The sequence below is a fragment of the Leucopleurus acutus genome, assembly GCF_964270905.1.
Source record: "Leucopleurus acutus genome assembly, chromosome: 3".
NCBI classification, from domain to species: Eukaryota; Metazoa; Chordata; class Mammalia; order Artiodactyla; family Delphinidae; genus Leucopleurus; species Leucopleurus acutus.
In genome coordinates this window covers 157,783,544-157,795,558 of record NC_139145.1, presented here as the reverse complement: position 1 = coordinate 157,795,558, position 12,015 = coordinate 157,783,544, and the positions used below count along the sequence as shown (strand labels likewise).

The window sequence follows — 12,015 nt, the reverse complement described above, 5'->3', positions numbered from 1 at the left end:
AGAACATCTCACCTCACCACATATAAAGGACAAGCAATAAAGTACAGTTTATTTACGGTAATATTAAATATAACAGTGCAATCATTCCTTAAACATATGAGGTCAAAGCGTATCTATTCAGGATGTTCTTTTTGACAACTGATTCTCAAGTATAGCCAATTTCTATTGTTTGTTCTACCAGTTATTTTGCTTTAAAGATAAAAAAGCCTAAGGACAAGAATTAGTGTAGTTACCCTGCCCGTAACATCATCAAGTTATGAAATAAGAAGCTATAAGAGTGGGACTTTGAAGAGAATGGACTTTTGAGTTAAAATATGCATGTTCATTGATCACAAATGGATGAGAAATGTCAGCCAGTTATTACACAGAAAGGAGCTGATTGAAAATAGGTGACCTTTACCAAATGTGTGTGAACAATTTTTACTCTTCATTAAAGGATAAGGTATCTACATAGTCCATAAGATGTATGAAATGCATTAAACAAATATCAGTAGTTACTGGCATGGTAAATGTTTGAATTAATCAAACTGTTACTATATTTTTGTGTTTTCTGACATTTCATAAAGGTGACATGGAGCAGCAAAATTCTCTTCAGAATGGCAGGAATGTAACTGCCCAAGTGGAAGGAAGAAGCCTATGAATAAATTATTGTCCTTGAATTCAGAGAAGTACATTACCTGTCCTTGTTTACAAAGAATTTGTATAGGTTAGTGTCTGTCACCAGGAATAAGGTAGTGAATGAAACACACATAGAGCCTGCCATCAAAGGCTTTGGAATTTAGCATTATTCAACGGTGTGATGAGCTCTGGGATTGGAGTAGAAGAGGCATAACGTGTATTATGGAAACTGATAGGAGGAACATTTTACTAGACTGGTAGTGGCCAAAATCTATCTGGATGAAGTGACATCTTGTGTTCTACAGGTCAAGAGATCTAGCCAGGCAAAAAGTTAACTTAATATGACAGGCGGTGAACGTGAAATCTCAGGAATAAGGAACCCAAGGTGGTTGGGAAATAAGCTGCTAGAGGTTAGGCAAGACTCAAGAGGATGTGGCGTCCAGAACTTCCAGAAAAATGGATGCCTCATGAAGGTTGGAATAATATCCTAAAAGAGAGCGGAAATTACAAGGAAAATCTTTAACATAGGAGTCATGTGATCAAGACTGTCCTAGAGAGGTCGATCTTCTGATGGTAAGGAGTATTATTTTGTGAAGAAGAAGGGTATAACATAGAGATCATAAGCAAGTAACAGATGACGGAGGTGTGCACCGTGGGGGGGCAAGGATGCAAACACATGTGAGACAGATTTAAAGGGCAGAACTGAAAGGACCAGATGTTGATTGGATGTGTAAGGTGTGAAAAGTGGTAAGGCAAAGATGATAGCTGGATTTCTCACCTGGCCCATTGGGTAGGTTATAGTGCCATTTGCTGAGCTATTAAAGAGAGGATAGCAAGATGGGAAGATGCCTTGGTCCCTTCCTCCTTCCCTCTCTTTCTCTCTCTCTCTCTCTCCCCCTTCCTTCCTTCCTCCATTCCTTCCTTTAACATATCGGTACCAGCTATATAATAGACACTGAAGTAGGTGCTAAGGCTTAAGCAGTGAACAAAACTAGGTCCCAATCTTCACAGAGATTATGGTTCCTGCTGGAGAAACCATCATCAGGAAATCAGCAGTAACTATCAGATTAACAGCAAGGAAAAAGAAACAAAAAGAGTCATTTGGGGTATAATGGTAAGAGAAAAACTGTGAGTAAATGACATCTCTTCTTGAATTTCAGCTATAGTTAACAGCAACACAAAGTACTGCACAAAAGCAGCAGTTTCTGCTAGAGTTAACACCTAGTAGTATCATGCCTATAGAATGAAAGGGTCAAAATGTTAGCCTCCTAAGAATGTCAGGGACATTAAATTTGAATAGCTGAATTTGATTGTCCTACAAGTATCCAGACAGAAATAGAGGTTTTTCTGTTCGGTCTTAGTCAGTTGGTAGGAGAGTGTGAATTCTACTCCATGTCAGTACTAGCAGATGTGGCCATTCAGAGTCTGCCATTTTTCCTGAACTCTGAAACTGAAATAAATTTCTCTCCTAATCCTGCAAAACAGAGCCCCTGAAAGTCACATATGGATACAACCTTGGCTAATTTCACACTCATTCCACCTCTGGTTTGGTTTCAAGTCCTGCATATGAATTTCCACAGATCCTGGGTGCAGCATTTTAAGGATATCTTATTCTCTCTCCCTTCAGCCCACCAAAAGCTCATTTTCTCCCTTGATATATTTTTGTTTTAATTTTCATAGGTATTTTTAATGTATGTGTACATATATTTTTTGATTTGAAATAGTGAAAAATATAATGCAAGATTCAGAATAGGGCACCAATAACTCTGTCTCTCCCATTCTCAAAATTCGTTAATGGATCCCCGTCATTCCTGGGTTGGAATCCAAATGTCTTTTCACATAGAAAAATGTAGTTGCCTCTTATTACACATACAACACTTTATCGTAACGTTATGTCAAACTAACGTGGTCCTGGAGGGGGTCAGGAATTCTCTGTGCCTTTGGACACAGTGTCACTTCTAGTAGCAGCTTATAACCCCTCCTCTTCTGTCTGTCTTAGTTCAAGCTATCCTTTCATTTATAGCTCAGGAGACTTCTAGTAAGTTTTCCATGGCCCCTCCAAGTTAAGTCAGGAGCTCTCCCTGGGCATTAATAACACCCCATACACATCTTTTCATGATTACACACCAGAGTGTATTACAACTGGTCTTTCCCTTGTCTGCCCCCGACCAACAGGCCAGAACATTATTCAAAGGAATTATGGCTTGTCAACATGTATTCATAGCATCTAGCCCAGTACCTGACCCTTAAGAGGGACACACTAAAACTAAGTACATTAAGTGGGTGAGTGTAAATCTTTGGGGAAATGTGCTTGAATCTTACCCACAGTACTGAGCAAAAGCAAAACTATCATATTTTAGGTACTTGCCTCAATCCTAACACATGGCCCTTATAACTAATTTATTAGTTTGGAATATCTATTCATTCTTTGTTCAATAGATATTTTATGAAAATCTATTCTATGCTAGGCCCTATTCTAGGTACTGGGTTGCAGCTATGAATAAAACAACAAACAAAAAAAACCCTGCCTTCATGGAGCTTACATTCTAATGTCTAATTAGAGTAATTAGAGAGGGAGACAAATAACAAATAAATTTAAAAGTGTACAGTTAATAAAATGTTAAGCATTCTAGAAGAAAAGATGGAAGAGTAACGGAATTCTATGGGCAGGTTTGTAATTTTAAAAATATTAATATAAATAATCCAAAATTTGTTTCCATACTAATGAAATCTATTTCCCTTTGTATTTTGTAGATTTGAATAATAACAATGAAATGGGGCAGCTGGGAACAGAAAGAGAGAAAAGGTTAAATAGAGGCGAAAGCTGAAATCTATATCCTTGCCATTTAGTTTTGAGAAAGAAGAAAAGTTGAAGTGACAAATAATGACGCTTTAGGACTGCATTCCTAGAATAAAGAGAACTGAAATGCTGTTTGAGAAGTTGGCCTTTGTGATGCGTTTGGAACCTTGGTATATAGCTATCCTGGGGAGTGCTAAAGTCCAAAATTTCTACACATTCAGAAGTGGGACTGGGAAAGCAACGATCACCCTGCTCTTTCTTAACTGCAAAGAATGAAATACGTTAGCAATGCTTTGAATTAAATATTGTTAGCAAGTGTTAGCAATGCAAAGAATTAAACATGCTAGAAATACGTTGCCTTCTAAAACATCCAGTTACTCTATATCCAGAGTGAGTAGTGGGAATCAACGATAGATTAAAAAAAAATGTTTCTCAAATTTCACCTGGCTTATAACGTCCCATCATCCTGCTATAATCAAAAGAGCTTCTTGAGAAGTTTTATCAACCTTTAGCCCAGGTAAGCTGGGCTGTAAGTCGTATCCTATGTAGGTCCTTGAATACTTACCTACTAGGGGAAACCATAGAGCAGTGTGGCGGAGAATGAGAGCAGCATTTCTCATAGACCAGCAGTGTCAGTATCCCTGGGAGGTTGGTAGAAATGCAGAATTTGGGCTCCATTACGGAACCTTCCTACGAGACGCCCAGGTAATCTGCATGCCCGTTCAGGTTGGGAGGTGCTGCTCTATAACAGCTATCCTCAACCTTGTCTGCATGTCAGAATTGCCTGGGAAGTTGTTTAAACCTCAGTGGTTAGGCCACATTCCTATATATTCTGATTGTATCAGAATAACCTGCATATATCTCAAAACTGTGTTTCCTGGGTCCTTTCTCAGACCTACAGAATCAGTACTCCAGGAATAAGCCTCAGGAATCTGCCACTTTCAGGCACAGAGTCACTGATTCCCATATATAGCAAAACATATAAGAATCCGTGGCTTGGAGGATGGAAAACAATGAATTCCATTGCAGAAAATACCTTTTATTTATGGGGATTACTTGAATCAACACATAAAATATGAAATACTTCCGCATATACATATACACATATATATGTATAAATGGTATTTGCTAACTTTTCAACTTTATAACTAGAGGATTTAAATCCCATAGCAAGATATAGATAAGTTAGAGAAGAGGAAATGATAGGCTTGAATCTACCAGGAAATAGATTTTTAGATAGTCATCTTCAAGATATTTTACAAATATTCCACAGAATATTTGTTATGATCATAATAAAATCATACAACATATGAATTAGTTTCATAAATTTGTTTCTCTTCTAAACAAGCAGCCAGCATACTTTTTCTGTAAAAGGCAAAATAGGGAATAATTTCAGCTATGCACACACTACACTCTCTATGTTGTCAACTATTCAAGTCTGGTTTTATAGCATGTAACCAGCCATTGACAAAATAGAAAGTTTTCTCTAAGCCATCTCCCAAATTACTTTCTTTAAAGTAACATCCACACATCTGTGTAAATCCAGTAGAAGAAAAAGTGTACATTCCTAAAATTCAAATGTACTGATATAAACACAGTGTCAGGACATGGTTCCAGCTTCTGGTATGGCCCAAGTGTGCATTGTCTAAGGAGAAAGAACGTCCTGGATTTTCTCTACTTGACAGGTAAAGTGAGGGACTAAAAACAAGGTTTCTGGTTTATAATCACAACTATTATTTCCTAAGCACCTGAGTAATTGTAAGTATGTTATATTAATTATCATTTTTATTTCACACAGCACTGCTGTGGGATTAGTACTATTATTCGCTCCAGTTTAAAGGTCATAAAAATAAAGTTTGGACACCTTAACTGACTTGTCACAGAGCTAGCAAGTACCCTCCATGGGATCTGAACCCAGGTAGCTGAACCCAGAACCTGTACTTTCCGCCACTACACATTTCTGCCTTATTCATTGTCTGCTGAGACTATGAATATGTATGATGCTGGGCCAGTTATAAGCTTTTAGTTTGTAAGAGACACAGATGTGCTCAGCTTGAATTGGTTAATGGAACTGAAACCACAGAGAAAAATGTGGAAGACAGGAAGAAGTCTCACCATTGCATGGTGTGTCTGGAATACCACGCAGGATAACATATTCTTTCTGCTTCTGTACAGGGAGCACACCTTTATTTTTGTGCTTAGCCATTATGGTGAGTCAGAAAATGTTTGTCTTCTAATTGACCTAAGGGAATTAACTTTTCTTTCCTTCCTACCAACCTCATGAGTTCAGTTTATTCATGATTTCTGCAGACCATCATCTCTATGTTTCTCAACTTCTGCCCCTGCCCATCTACTGCTGGTTATCCACAGTATGCTGAATTTATACTTAAGGTCACTAAATCATCTATGTGTTACATAAAACATTCTTTATTGACATGGTTATTTTGAAAGGCTACATGGTAGCCATTGGCTACTCTAGAGATGGCTGTCATAGATCTGGGTACATTCATCTCTGGTCATATCTGCTGTGGCTTGTGGAGCCTAGACACATGTCATACTTTCTGGGTGGGGAGGCCTATGTATGGTGGGTGCTCAGCATAACAAGTCCTCTGAAATACTACTGTTTATAGATCATGCCCATTCTTTTGGAATAGTAATAAAGATTATCTATATATACTTTGTTTTTCTGTTATTCTTATATACAACTAGAAAAAGCCAATAGCTTACCATAAAATCTAGCGAATGGAAAGTAAACTGGCTGGTGGCTGGAGATTATACATTTCTTGATCATGTTTCTAATCATTGTTGAATCCATTATTTGCAGTATCTAGTTCCATATTATCTGTTTAAGTGTTTGAGGACAGGTTGGAGCATAAGAAAGGATCATATTTTATAACTATGCAGCTTCCAGTACCTCTCAGCACATCCTTGGATATGAGAGCTCATCATATTAGATTTTTCAGGTCAATCCTAATTTTATAACATCTCTCCTTTTTTGTCCTAGATTGAACCAGATTTTGCTTTGGATAACACTGTCACAATATCAACATAATTAGCTATAGCAAATCTCTGTGTACATATGGGAAGGCTTATGTAAAGTCAGTAGAACAAATAGACTCCTGTACATTTGAATCTATTTTTTTTTCTTTAGTCTACTTTCCAACATTCAATTCTGTTCACTTCTTTATCTTTTCTAATATTGTGAATGTATTTTGCCACGAACATAAATTCTCCTTAACTTCTTTTTAATTCCATTTCAATATAAGTGGCATTGAATTTATATCTCTACTCTTTATTTGATTTTTATCTGAGAGTATATCTACCTCTCTTGGAAAGATGTTTATACTGCAGATACTAAATTTCTGTACTGATTATCCCTATGTAGAGTGCTTTTTCTGTCAGTAGTAATCAGAATCAACTTGATGCAAAGACTTGAGCACTAACCTCCTTCAGAACCTCAAAGAAAAAAAATATATGCTTCTTTCAAACACTGGTGGCTATGGAGTTTACAAAATCATTTATTTTGAGTATGCCAAGAATTAAACTATTCTAAGGGTGATATAATTAAGTTAAACTATCAGATATTCATGAGTATCAGAATAGGTCACCATGTATAAAGTGATAAAAAGTATAGTGTAAAGATTACGAGCTTTAAATACTGTCTGACCTGAGCTTGAATGATAGGTCCCCAGCCTGCTCTCCCAGCCTGCATCTCTTCTTCTGGAAAATTGGGGTAAATTATCTCCAATGTCATTATTTTGACCTGATGATTATATAATTATACATAGAAAATTTATACCCCCAGGTGTCTGGCATTTAGGAGTCATGGTAAACACTGCCTCACCCCCTTGACTTTTATTGAAAATACCACCTACCTAGGAGCAGGTTATAATTCTTAAGAAAAGTTTTATAAAGCTCTAACAGATTTTTTTTTAATTTAAATTTTGAAACTGCCTATTCTAAGTGAGGTTATCCTACAAGATGTTTTCTGATGTCACAGAGGGAATAAATTACCATAAAATAAATGAAAAATGGGATTCAGTTTAGAACCTAGAGGTAAGCTGGAACCTGGGGATAATATATGAAAAAAAGTCTGACTGAGGCAGCTACCGAACATAAACAGCTCCTAATTCTCAAGTGTAACCAAGATTTTCTTCATTCTCTTTTCAGCCTGTGTAATGCAAATTAAGACAACAACTACATTGATTAAATCCCTTTAAAAACTTTAAGTATATCTTTTTAAAAAAAAACTACAGCTACCTTCATTTCTTAAAATAAATATCCCATTACACACTAAGCACATCCTTCAAGGGTCACATACATCAACTAAGTACATCTAATAAAAGTTCATTGGGTAGGATATCACCATGGATTTTGAACTTGGCACAAGGAACAGTTTATAATACAGAGATGTTATCAGCAATGTACAAGTTTGTCACTAACAAATGTGACCCGGTTTGGTTAATGTTGCCTCCTCCCGTTTATCCATGTTGTTTAAAATGTAAGAAAAGAAGATGCCAAAGACTCAATGACAGTAACTAGTCAAACATTTCTCTGAGGTATCTTGAATCAGTTGAAAAACCGCCTCGCTGGAGAAAAGAGATAGAAGTCTCAGTGCAACAGAGAGAAATAAACGTCTTTAGGCTTTGGCTGAAACACACAGACAACCAGCTAGTACACATCAGTGCCTAGGGGTATCCTAAAAATATTTTATTCCTGTGGGGGAAGCAATAGCATCCGCTTAAAAAGCTCTCTAGAGAATTTTGGAAGGTTAGCCAATTAATATAAACAATGTTCTGACATCTTTATAAAATGTCCCATCTCAGGATACCCATAGGAGGAGGGCAGAATCAACATTTCATGAAGTATGAGTGCTCATTTTAAAAAGTACAGTTAAGATACCATTATAAATCTTTACACAAAAGCAGTAACATTTTACTTTGTGCTTTAGCATAACAGATGTTATTGAAATTCAACCTGTGTAAGTATTATCTCATGGCAGTATACATTTGTATTTTAAATAGCGCTTGTCTCATTGTTAGAAAATCATTTTGAAGTATAAGTACTACATCATAAGAAGATAAGTGCTTGCTATTCACTCATGGGGCTAGAGTGCTAAGAAATCAATTGGTCATACATAATGATACGGATAAAATCACTTTATTTTTTGATTATATAGAAATTTACCATGATGTGGGAGAAAACCATCAGACTATATTTACACTTGCAAAGTAAAATAGAAAAGAAAAAGTTCAGATAATTAAATCTAACTTTGGAAGAGTTGCTTCCATTCCCTCTAGATATTTTTAACAAACTTATGAGGAAAAAGGGTTTAGAAGAAATAACGTGGACTAGTTTGTCTAAATTACATAGATAATTGTCCTAAGCCATGTAAAATACAAGTTTAACCTCAGTTCACTCTTGTTTGATGACAAAGTACAACTTCAAACATAAAAGCCAAGATGTCAGTAAACATTTAATTTTAATCCATTATTGAATAATTCTCCCTTCAAAAGTAAGTATTTTAGAAAGAAGGTAATTTTCTTTACTTTTCTTTTTATTAAATTATCTCATTAAAAATTCACCTCTCATATAAAAACTATAAATCATATCAGTGGTATGATAATTCTTTTTGGTTCATTTTTCTTAACAGCTACATCAGAAACTTTATTTAAATTTTAATTGCTAAACGGACACTATTAAAATATTCAGGGATTTAGTCCTAAATCCTTCAACCCACAGGGAGCTCAGGAACGTTGTTAAAGTAAAAAGCTGCACAAAATCTCAACTCTCATTTGCAAATGTTCTTTCCATCTGATTTAACTTTGAAGCTTTTAGACTGAGAGCTTTTGCCATAGGACATCAACAAAACACTTCAATCAAAATCAAGTTACCTTAGCGTCACACAGTTCTCTAGATTATTTAAAAAGGTAAAATGAGAAATTCACTCTTTTCGTATTTCCTTTCATTTTCTCTTGATGCAAGGCAGAATACTTAGATTTCAAAAGAAATTGCTCTGTAATATTATCCTCAAACACCGGGTTTCATTCTAGGACAATTGCTTGTAAACTAAGCCTTCTCCTGACAGACACACTCACTTGCTGCAGTGCAGAATGTCAGTATAGTCAGTTAGAACTTTCAATGCAGAAATTCAGCTCGACGCAGTCACTCAGATGAAGCGGCACTTACCTTAATTGAAATATTCACCGTGAAGGAGGTGAGAAGTCAGTCGAATCAACCGTGAACGGGGTGGGGAGAGCGAAGTTTTCAGTCAACACCCTCCAAGTAGCTGCATGCTCCGCTGCTTTTTCCTGTTTATGCTGAGCCCCTCACTGTCTAAGAGAACAAAAAAGAGAAGCTGAAATCCTCCGAGATTCCAGTGAGTAAATGAGGACTAAGCGATATTTCTTAACGGGAGCTCCTCGGTGAGCGTGCTGCGTTTGGTGGCTCCCTAACTGCTGTGATAGGCTGCTGTCAGGTCCCCGGAGCTGGGCGATAATCATTGACCTGATTAGCAGGAAACACTCACTGTGCGCAGGCAACACACGCCGAGGGTTAGTGGGTCTCCTGGGAACTGGAAAAGGCACCGGGGCTGCTTGGGACTCTTGTCTTTTCCAGCCTAATGGATGAACTACATCTCTGACTGTAATTTGCAAGGAGATTAGCTACAGTGTTCAGCTGCGTAAGGACTTAGATAAACGTGCTTTCTCCTGCTGTTCTGCCAGGTGCCTTCGTGTTAGATAGCAGGTACAGTGAAACAATTAATCGACTGATAGAGCTGATTCGTTAAGACAGGACGAAAGCTGAAAAATGTCCAAAGCAATGTGATAAAAGATATAGCTGGGCTTGCCTTTGCCCCAAGCATGGTACATACTTCAACCTTTGCCTAAGTAAAATGTTTTTAAAGGTTGATCACAGCCCTCCAGAGTGCAACTCTGATTTATAAAAGAAAGGAAGTATTCATACTAAATAAGCATGTTTGGCAGGTTCTTAACAGACACAGGCACTCAACCCAAGACACAGAAAATACAGCGTTTCTTATGTAGTTTCTCAAATAGCATTTTAAATTAGCATCACACTTGCAAAAAAATGTTTGCATTATACTACTAACCTGAGTAGCACAGGAGAATACATCATTACACCTAACTAAATCATCTCTTCTACTATTGTTGAAATGCTAATTTTCTAAAACAAAAATAAGCAAGGGCATGAGAGGATACAAAATGTCAAACAACATATTAAATGTAGGCATGCGCCTTTCACAACCTGCTGATACCCATCCATTGACCACCTGAGCAGCTCTTCAACACCTCCGACCTCAAAAGTTATCACTTCCTCCCAGAGATCTAATTCTCTCAAAAAGGTTACCTAATTAAATGCCAAAGCCTCAAATGGTTAAGTTTGGACAATTCTCACTTCTATAGGAGAAAATTATTAACATAAGAAGAACAGATGAAAAAAGTCCTTTGCATGTCTTGAGGGTGAGAAAAATCTCATTGCCAGGGAGAAAACTGACAAATGTACTGTCACAATGATACTGTGTGATGTGTTCAGCATTTCTGCTTTTCCAAGTAGGTCTCACTTGGGACATATGGCATTCCCTTGATGTGTGTGTGTGTGTGTGTGTGTGTGTGTGTGTGTGTGAGAAAGAGAGAGAGAGAGACTGTGTGTGTATGTGAGAGAGAAAGAGAGAGAGACGGGGGAGGGCTCTTGAGAGGGGGGGGGCTATATTTGCAATATTTACATGTATTTTTGAAAAATCCCAAATTTCAGTAAAGGGATGCACAAATCATACATAATGGAGAATATATTTGCCTTCTATATTATCAAGTAAATATTTTAAAAAAGTATTTCGTTAAAATACAAGCTCTTTGATGGTAAGACTTCTCAGACAAAATAAAACTTCAGTGCAACTATATAGGGCAGACACTTCAATTTAAAACAGAGATGCACCAGGGAGAAGCCCCAGGAGAGCTGATCCTGTGTCCCATTCAGAGGAGGTCTCTTGCTCCCTCAGCTGGTGGAGTGTGAGAGCTGAAGGTGAGGAAATCCAGTCAAGATTCAGGAGAGGGAGAATAACTTCTGCCACTGCTAAGCAGGAAACCCGTTATTCAATTATTGACTGGCATTAGAGTGTTGTACTATTGATAGAAAAGAGTTGCTTGTATCCAAATTGATGCACATAAATAAATTGAAAATAAACAGTAAACAGGAAATATAACTACTAATTTCTTCTGCAAGGATCCTGGCTAGTTGTTAGCCCAGCACTTGTGAATGAAAATCTGATGGATTCCAGTGTTCTGATGTTCTGATGTTTAGCTGATCTTCCAGTTAAAACACTCTGGTCTTGTATTTGTCTAAGCTTCATTCTGAGCACCTTAAGTAGTGACTTACTTTTAAAACTTTTTAAAACCTTAAGATAGTGCTTATTTTCTTAAACCCCATCCATTAGCAATGATGGTCACCAACTAAAATTAGTACATTCTAAGTTAAGTTAATTTTGTGCCATAGTAGTTAGTTTCTACCTGGAAAGTCCTGACTACATCAGATTGCACTGATGAAACTTCCAAAATAATGAGTCTTGTTGTTCTCATAGG

General features: G+C 37.0%; 1 protein-coding gene across 3 annotated transcripts in view; it reads right to left on the bottom strand.

The window, feature by feature from the left end:
* Nucleotides 1–12,015, bottom strand: part of CDH12 (cadherin 12) — a 678,773-nt gene that overhangs the window by 390,319 nt on the left and 276,439 nt on the right. The window contains exons 1-2 of one of the 3 annotated variants that reach the window (XM_082837422.1): nt 9,948–10,032; nt 9,608–9,754 (exon numbers count right to left, since the gene is read on the bottom strand). The gene's annotated coding sequence lies outside the window, so the exon portion shown is untranslated. Of the gene's footprint in view, nt 1–9,607; nt 9,860–9,947; nt 10,033–12,015 lie in introns of those variants that run through there. The other 2 variants (XM_082837421.1, XM_082837420.1) reach the window with 2 other exon arrangements.